Genomic DNA, 9,638 nt, shown 5'->3' with positions numbered 1-9,638 from the left:
AAAGCATTAAAGATCTGGAGACCACACATATAGCCTGAGGAAGAGAGAGATGATGGAATGGTCCTGGCAGGAAGTCATGAATAAAAATTTTAGTGTGTGTGTGTGTGTGTGTGTCTAATTGTACCCACTATACCGTCTCCATAGAAACTAAGGGGTCCATTACAGGCCATAGGTGCAAATCCTCTGCCCCCTTTAATTTAACCATGCATTGGTTTACAAACAATTCAGTTGCAACTTTTCCTCAGCAAGACTGGCAAAATTGATGGTATTTTGTAAATACTGGGGTTTATTGCAAGCTCATCATAGATCTCTTGAACCTGCACACCCTCTGCACCAGCTTTGGTTTTTTTAGATGGTCCTTGTTTGCAGACCCACCAGTCCTCTTTTTGTAGAATTAATCTTGCTTGTAAATGGTCTTTCATGTCAAAGGTCTAATGAAGAACTTGATTAATTAAAACTAAGCCTTATATTATTTACTCACTGATGTGTGTAAATATTTCAGTAGTGCATGTAGGTAATTTATATTAATTACATCATGTCCCTGCAGAGAGACAGATTTATCTGATCAAATAAAAGTTCCCTATCTTCTACATTGCTGTCTTGTTGCTCTGAACCTTAAAAGTTTGTTGTAAATATCTCTGGTACTGTTTATGTGGCAGAGCTCATGAGATACTGTGGACCTGAACTGGAAAGTGAAAATTACACATTGCGCAGGAACAGCTTTATGTATTTCAGCCACATTTCAATTTGAATTAAAACTGAATTAGAACAACTTGAATAGAATATGCATGCAAATCATTCCATTATATGATCAAGCTACTGTAGTTGCAAGTTAGCTATTTTTACAATCAACTAAACTTAATAATTGTTATTTTTACTGATCTAAAATAAACAGTTGCTGTGCCCTTGGACCTCTCCATACCATGGTAGGTAAATATTGCCTATTATCCCCCAAACATTTTCCCTTTTCACTCCTTGTTTTCCTTAGATTTCTCAAGTATGAGATTAACATGGTTTTGCGTGCTTGTACCTTTAAATTGTCCTTGTTAAAAACAACTTTCCAGTTTTCTTTGGACTGGTTTATTTAAAGTTTCTTGAGGGAATATTTTGATTTACATGATGGAGAACCCATAGTTACCCAACTCTCTAAATCTCCATGTAATTCGCTAATTTTCCTCTCTAAATTCAGTACACATTCTATTCGGGTAACAGCAAAGAGAAAAATCCTATCTATAGTATTTTGTCACCTTTGATGGTATATATGGGCATATATTTGGAACCATCCCTTCTGGGTCATAGTTGCTATGAAAAACTCTTTTTTTAACTGAATCATATTTATAGAAATATCTTTCTTGAATTTAGAATAAATAAAAGCTTACAAATATTTCTTGAATTTGAAGTAAGAATCCATCTGTTTTGGGATTTTTCTGGAATTAGAAGTTTTCTTGAAACTGATGGCAACAATTGCATGTAGTTGATATTTGAGATTGTTAGTATGCTATGCTACATGGCAACAATCCCTCCTCTTTAACTTTATCCTACATGATTCATGGATCTTAGATTCATAGATTCTGTACAGGAAATGTGCAGAATGCTGTAATGTATGTATCTGGATAGAACAATTTGTATTAATTTGTTCAGTTTCCTACATGGTTAACAGTTCAGAGGATAGCAGCTCACTTAACTTTTAAAAGCTCATTATCCCAATTATCATGGTTGAGATGTCTAAGAAGCAGGAAAAAATAGACTAGAAAATCATTTACAGGCATTATGGAACAGATCTGGGCTTCAAGCTTATTCTCATTCATTCTCCCTGAGAAACGAAGGCAGGCAAGTGCCTGCTAAATAAGTATTTGAGACATGTCTTGGGTAGAAAGTGTGAGATGGAAAAATCTAGTTAGTCACAGCCAGGAAAGGCATCAAGAGTCTGAGGCAAACAAATTTTTAAAAGCCAGTAGAAATAAAGAGCACTGGGGGAAACAGGAAAAAGCTGTGAGAGAACATTAAAGAGTTGTACAGAATTGAGCAGAAGAGGTGAGTACATACTACTGCAATAATTTTTAACCAGCTTTGATTCACAATGAAATGTACAAAACATACTAATCTGCTTTTCTTTAATTCTGCAATTTTGCTACTCCAGACTGCTGAACAACAGAACCTAGAAGAAGATTTGGTTCTTATATTCCGCTTTTCTCTACGTGACGGAGTCTCAAAGCAGCTTACAGTCGCCTTCCCTTTCCTCTCCCCACATCAGACACCCTGTGAAGTAAGTGAGGCTGAGAACCTATAAGATGCTTTTTCTCTACAATGTCCTGGGGAATGCTGGTGTACTTCTCTGTGATGAGACAGAGCTCTACCCAGTTCAAGAGTATTGAATCTCATCATATTATCTGTAACTATTAAGCAGATGGAAAATTGTACAGTGAAAATCTACTCTGGTACACATACCATGTTCAGACTTCCTTGATTATGTATGAGGCAAGCTATTTTCTGGCAGAGCTGATCAGTTTTGCACCTGCACGGGAACCATTTGGATGTAATAAAAAAGGGAGACCCTCCAGTCTTGCAATCGTAACTCACTGTGTTGCCTGCCTCCTTGAGCACCCTGGTGAGGCCCTCTGAGCAACAGGGGGTGCCCCTCCAAACACTTACCCAACCAAGTCAGAAGGGGGCACAACCCTGGCCTCACATTTGCCAAATGCCAAGGACAAATCATAGGGTTTGAAAAAAAGGGGCAGGAAGACTTTGAGCTTATATGCCTCCTCATCCCTCTTCTGCCCTTTGTACTGTAGCTCAGAAAGATTTCCTTGTTGTGAGTTGACTCAGTTTGTTAAAGAACCACCTATTATTACAAAATTTGTATCATTCTAAAACAAAAAATCTGCAACCTTGATCCAACCAATGGAAGGAGGGGAAAAAAGGCCAATGTCTGTGATCTTCCATGGGTTGTACTGTCTAAAATGCAACTATATTCATTGATGGCAGCACATTAGGGATGCCACGAGTTTGTCAGCAAGCTTTTTGGCAGTTACAATTAGACTGTAAATCAATCTGGGATATGTTCAAATTGTGTTGGCAAATGCTAACAGCTGATTGTAGGATCATCAGGGACTGGGGTTCATATCCACCCCTATCCTCAGCATAATCTCTATATAATGCTTTTGCAAAAGGTTGCTCTTTCCTCCCCTCTGACATAAGTAGGACAGAAACAATACTATTGATCTCTGCATTGCAAAAGGGAGAAGAAAAAGAGCTCCTTTCTCTTCTATGTAGCACAGGCCAACAGTTTAGGGTAAGGAGAACAGAAGGGAAATCAGCTGAGGTTCTAATTACCCCTCCCTTAAATTTATTGTACATCAATAAGTCTGAGTAAGAGCCTCTTGTGGCGCAGGGTGGTAAGGCAGCCAACATGCTGTCAGAAGCTTTGACCATGAGGCTGGGAGTTCGATCCCAGTAGCCGGCTCAAGGTTGACTCAGCCTTCCATCCTTCCGAGGTCGGTAAAATGAGTACCCAGCTTGCTGGGGGGTAAAACAGTAATGACTGGTGAAGGCATTGGCAAACCACCCCATATTGAGTCTGCCAAGAAAATGCTAGAGGACGTCACCCCAAGGGTCAGACATGACTCGGTGCTTGCAAAGGGGATACCTTTACCTTTACCTTTTAAAGTCTGGGTAACAGCAAAGTTTCCAGGATGGGAGAACAGAAGACTCTGACTTCCAGTTGATCACCTGGGAATCTGCTTCCAATTCCCACCCAGCTACCAAACCAATAGCTTCTTTTTGTTACAGAGAGACCATAAACTGACTCCAAATCAATCATTCATCTGCCTGTTGTGAATAGCCTGTTCACCACTGATGAACTGGAAGTGAGCTGTATTGGCATGTTTCAAGCATAACCCAATTTTGTACTCTGCCTATTGTATTTTACAAAAATTTATATCTCTGCTTTCTGCCCTTAAATTATTAAATGAAAACATACATAACATAATCACATTTTAAAACCATTGAAACCAGCCTCTCCAAAATAACATAATTAAAGCAACTAAAAACAGAGCTGAAATACATACCAAGTCATAAAAAAAATATTAAAACATTGGTTTGGAAGGATCACTGAGGGAGTGTCAAATGAAACAAAGGGATCTTTTGTGGCTGGCAGAAGATGGCACCAGAAGGAGACAAACAAATCTCTGTGGGGAGTTTCAGAGTTTTGATACCATAGCTGAGAAGGACCTATCCCAGAAGCTCAGTGGAACCTAGGGCAAATGGACTAATGTAGGAGCACTATGGTCCCTACAACCCACTCCACTCATCTTCCTGGCAGCAGCATTCTGCACCCCTGAAGCTTCTGAACACTTCTCAAAGGAAGTTCTATGTAGAATGCATTGCAGTAATCTAATTTGGATATAGCCAGCTGGGGCAGGCTACCTGGCAATGACTTGCCTGGTGGACATTCCCCTGGGCCCAGCAGAAGAACTCAGCCGGATGGAGCAGGGGCAGGAGGATGCACCATGGCAATCTCAGCAACAAGGCAGCTTTGGTGGTTCATCCTAGAGAAGCTCAAAAGGTATGGAAGCTGTGTACAAGCCTAGGTGGGAGAACAATGGCTCTTTGGGCCCAGGTATTTAAATATAGGGCATAGCTATGTAAAACAGGGAAAAGAGAAGAGTGGAGTGGAGTTTATCTCAAGGAACATGTATGAAACTGAGGAAAGGAAGGAAAAGAAAATGAGAGGAGGCTACTGGCTAGAGAAAGAAGACACAGGAGAGGAAAGCAAAGCAAAGAGGAGAAGGGGGAAAATAAGCCAGAAAGGGAGAATTGTCCTAGAGTTGTTAACATAAAGGAAAGTTGCCTCTTCTCTTTTCTAATTTATTGTAACCCAGAAATGGGTGCCTGGAGCTATTAACTGAAAATAAAAACCATCAGTGCAAGGAAGCAGTGCTTTCAAGACCCCATGTATCCCAGGTATGATGATCCCTTGCTCCCAGAGGGTATCACTCTAGGGCATACTCCATAGTGGCCAGATTTTTCAGGAAAGGCCACAGCAGGCTAAGCTGGTAAAAAGATGCTGAGTCCTGGCCACAGCTGCCATCTGCTTATCCTGCATTAGGACTGCATTAGGACTCCGCAGGAGCGGTTAAAGATGTTATTATTAAGCAATAAAATACAGTTACGCAGTGAAAGTAGTTGCAAAGTAACAAATAAAAATGTAAGGCTAAAGTTATCAACATGTATCAGATAACACTTTAACAATACATGGGAGTAAAAGTTGCTCTATTTGATCAAAATCAGGATCTAATTTAAACAAATTTGAAGGCAATATTGACTTGTTTTATGATAAATTTCCCCTATGCCCTTTTCTCCCCTTTCATTTTACAAAACTATTACATTTTTATGAGCTTGATGAAACAATTCCTTCATGATATAAAGTTATAATTCATGGCCTGATGTATATTTGTACTGTGCAAGTTGACAAGAAGACAGGATCAAAAGACAGGTTTTCAGCATACTGTAGATGCTCAGCTTGAAATCTCTGTCGCTTCACCATTGTGCTGTACATTATGTTCTATATTAAAAATATTATGCATGTGTATATAACTGTGCTTAGCAGTTGCCACCCACTCAAAAATGCCATCAAAATGGCTTCCTTTCTTGATTCAGTTCTTGAGTGAAAAGTGAAAGGAGTCAAATAGGACTTTGAAAAGGTGAAAAGTGTATTGATGTGGAAAAAGAAGTTCAATTTATGTGTTTATATATAGATTTCTCTTCTACAGATTATGAGCCTCTTATTCCTGGCTGATTCTTCCTCTCTAAGAAATGGAATATGATGAAGTTTAAAAAGGTATTATTTCATTTCAAGGCCAAGATTAGATTTTAAGGAAAAAATTCTGTGGCAGGAAATCAACTGTTCATCTTACTTCACACAGTGGCTAGTCAAATGTTTCCAGGAAGCATGTCAATGTACAGTCCCTTGCTGTTTCCCCTGAATTCTATTTTTTTAATTAGAACTTGTTTCTCTTGGGTATATTGGTCTCAGGATGCCTTACTTTCTTAGTTCTATCCTTTCAGTAACCCTATGAAATACACTGGAAGAATGTATTTCAAGGTAATGAGCTTTATTTCTGACTAGATTTGAATTTGGGTCTCATCCAGTAGCTACTGTAACTGCTACCCCACTTTGGCTTTTTGTGAACCCTTTTGTGCTCAATCTGAGATGTTCCAAGAATGGTCTGGATGATGCCTGTAGACATTAGTAGTGTGGTGTAGCCGTGTCAGAAAATACAGAAGACCTATGTTCAAATTCACACTCAACCATGAATCCTGCTGGTTGATCCTGGACTAGTAGGTCTCAGCCTAAGCTACCTTTCAGTGTTGGTTATGAGGATGAAAATTAGATAGAATATTTATTTGCCACTTTGCTCCCCTAAGGGATCCGAGGCAGTTTACTACAATCAAAAGGCCAAAATTATAATTTGAATATTCTAAGAAACTGATTCTCAGTGGGCTAGCATGTACAAGATCACAATCAAGGACCCTTTGGCTCTTACCTCTGGGCATACACCATAATTATATTTGGAAATATGAAAAGTAAGTAAAAGCACAGCTTAGATCAGGCTTTCTAAACCAGAATTTCATGAAACCCTGAGGTTTCTTGATGGCCCTGGAAGGGTTTCCCAAATGGATGGGAGTTAATTATTTTAATATCTTTTTTTAAATGTGTTAAATATTTATCAAGTGGTATGACCATTTTGCTCCCCCGCCCCATGGCAAATGATGGTGCTGGAGGTTGGTTGGGCCCCAGGTGGGCATGTAAGCGGCTATGCTTCCCAACCATATTCTGCATGATCATGCCACTTCTGGGCTTTCTTGAAGCCTGAAGAATGACTCAGGGGTTTCTCAATGGTAAAAAAGTTAAGAAAAGCTGGCTTAGAGAGCCAGTTTGGTGTAGTGGTTAGGAGTGCGGACTTCTAATCTGGCATGCCAGGTTCGATTCTGCGCTCCCCCACATGCAACCAGCTGGGTGACCTTGGGCTCGCCACGGCACTGATAAAGCTGTTCTGACCGAGCAGTGATATCAGGGCTCTCTCAGCCTCACCCACCTCACAGGGTGTCTGTTGTGGGGAGAGGAAAGGGAAGGTGACTGTAAGCCGCTTTGAGCCTCCTTTGGGTAGAGAAAAGCGGCATATAAGAACCAACTCTTCTTCTTCTTCTTCTTCTTCTTCTTCTAGATATTGCAGCTGGCAGCATCCTAACTGTGGAATGTAAGTTGCCCTGAGCTCTTTGGGAAACGGGAAAGAAAAAAACATAATACATAACGGACAAAAAAGAAAGAAAAGGTTTTCATCTTGGAACAGTCTAATCCCCCCCCCCCAATGTTCTAAAAAGTATAGGGCATGACACTAATATAGGGTACATCTTGAAGTAGTCCTTCTGTTTTTGTTTTTAAATAAATATAATGAAGCAGTTTTTATTCAAGCCCACCAACCCAGTCACATCATAAGGAAAAGTCTTATTTTACTTGCTAAATCACCGGCACTAGGAGTTGCAATAGACAGCATTACAAATTGCAAGCAAGTCTCCTTATCCCCCAGTAAAAACTGTTACAAACCTGCCAGGAATTCTGTCTCACACACATCAGTGTTCCCTCAATTCCTACTAAAATATTTTAATGCTGATTTTTAAATTATTATTATTGTTGTTGTTGTTGTTGTTGTTATTATTATTATATTTCTAGCCCACTGCTCCCCTGAGGCTCGCGGCGGGTAACAACATGTAAAACCCCCATAAAACCCCTAGTACATAAAACACCTAAAACAATCCCCAACCCACCCGAACCACCCTACCTAATGGCTGTGGAACTATCAGAAAAACCAGGAGTCACTGCTGATGTAGATGTAAAGGGGGGGGCTGATCTAAAAAGGGGGGCCACCAGCCTCAACCATAGGCCTGGCGGAAGAGCTCCATTTTGCAGGCCCTGCGGAAGGATGGCAAATCCCGCAGGGATTTGTTACCATACGTGCATGCTACTGGACCATTATTCTGACTGCTTGAGTGGTGGGGTCCTCCCATATTAACGTGTAATAAAAGGACACAGTTGATTTTAGGAAATGAATTGAAGCAATGTCAGGTTGGGATTGGAATTTGCAGTTGAATAGTTAAAAGACAACTGAGTACTCCCTATCGAAAATAATGTTCTCCTAACACACAAATTGGCAGAGAGGAAAACGCAATAGCAGCTTCAGCACAGGATACAGTTTTACTGATAAACAAACTGATGAGCATTTTAGTAATGAGTTTTGAATTGTGGTTTAATTTCCAGAAAGAAAAAGTGGTTGCTCTGTGTTGCGTAGGAGGGAGGGAGAGAATATTGCCACAATATATTATTTGCAGTGTCAGGGGATCGAACCTTCAGCTTTCTACATGGAAAGTATATTCCACCCATTTTGAGCAGGTTCTTCAGAGAGAATGCATAGACATTTTATAAAGAAATATCACAGGACTGTAGTTTATATTCAAGGACTGCCATTTCTACATTCCTTTTTATATAAATGAAAACAGGAGGTATTTACATTTGAACAACACACAAAAGTTTATATTATGAAGATCATATGAACAGAACAATGCAGATGGTTTGGATGTTTTTTCAATTGTTATTTCTTCTTTTAACATGGAAATTTAGCTTCCAGTGACCTTTGAGTTTCTATTTTTGAGGTTAGTTGGAAATGGCATTGTCAATATTACTTTTCTGGGTCCAGAACCAAAGTAATTTTTAATGGATAGTTTTAGATTGAAAACAGTCATACCTTTCCCAGGCTGACAAAATTGCAAGCTTACCGACAGAAGCTTATTTCACCACAAGTGCATTTCTTGGCCTCTTTTTGGAGGCCTGCCAGCTTTTTAGGAATATTTGGCATGATTGGTGTCATGCAAGTATGACTACCAATGCACTGGCACTGTTTGTGTTCTTAGAAAGTCTGATTAGAGTCTAAGCCACTATTCTTGAAGGTACTGTTATGTCTCTGCTTTGCCTGTCTCAGCATAATTACTTAAATATATCCAGAGCATGCTGGTTGCTTCACCGTGTCTGTTTCATTTATGAAGGCAATGTCACAATGAAGAAATAGGCATCTGTTTGATTGCCTTTCAATGTACTTTAATGTTGTTCATGTGTCAATGAAAGACAAAAGTATTTCAATGCAGATGAAATCAAACGATATTTTTGCGTCATCTGAAATTAGCTTACTGTGACAAGGTTGTGTTTGATGAACAGCTATAAAGGTCTAAAACACTGGCCTTTTTTACATGTTCTATTACATTGAAAGCAGAAAGCACCTATCATCTCAGAGGCCCATTATGCATGGAGGGGAAGGCCCGCATTCGAGGTGGAAGGGCGTTGCCTAAAATCACCGATAATGCACGGCGCCGGCTGCAACCGGCCACAGATTCGATGTTAGACGCCGAAAATGCCGCGTTAGTGAAATGCGGAAGTGGAGCCTCTGGGCGACCAGGGTGCAACGAGAAGTGGCGGCGGAGTCGCCGCGTGCATAATCGGTTACTCTGCGTTTTGCCGCTGTTGCGGCCCGTCCCGTGCGTAAGCGGTTTGCTTCACTTCTTCCCCCTCCACGTTTTCCATGTGACCC

General features: G+C 40.2%; 1 protein-coding gene and 1 long non-coding RNA gene across 2 annotated transcripts in view; both read left to right on the top strand.

Annotated features, from left to right (window-relative positions):
- The first annotated feature begins 2,146 nt into the window (after positions 1-2,146).
- LOC143820979 (uncharacterized) lies at positions 2,147-6,594 on the top strand. Its single transcript, XR_013225616.1, has 3 exons — positions 2,147-2,266; positions 5,772-5,839; positions 6,427-6,594. It is a non-coding gene; the product is annotated as an uncharacterized LOC143820979 (long non-coding RNA).
- A 648-nt stretch (positions 6,595-7,242) lies between these two features.
- The window catches only part of DGKB (diacylglycerol kinase beta), a 272,726-nt gene continuing 270,330 nt past the window's right edge, over positions 7,243-9,638 (top strand). The window contains exon 1 of the mRNA XM_077304457.1: positions 7,243-7,259. The gene's annotated coding sequence lies outside the window, so the exon portion shown is untranslated. The remainder of the gene's footprint in view (positions 7,260-9,638) is intronic.

Source organism: Paroedura picta, chromosome 11, assembly GCF_049243985.1.
Source record: "Paroedura picta isolate Pp20150507F chromosome 11, Ppicta_v3.0, whole genome shotgun sequence".
Lineage (NCBI taxonomy): Eukaryota > Metazoa > Chordata > Lepidosauria > Squamata > Gekkonidae > Paroedura > Paroedura picta.
Note: the sequence above shows the minus strand (reverse complement) of the source record. Positions and strands in the feature narration are given on the sequence as shown.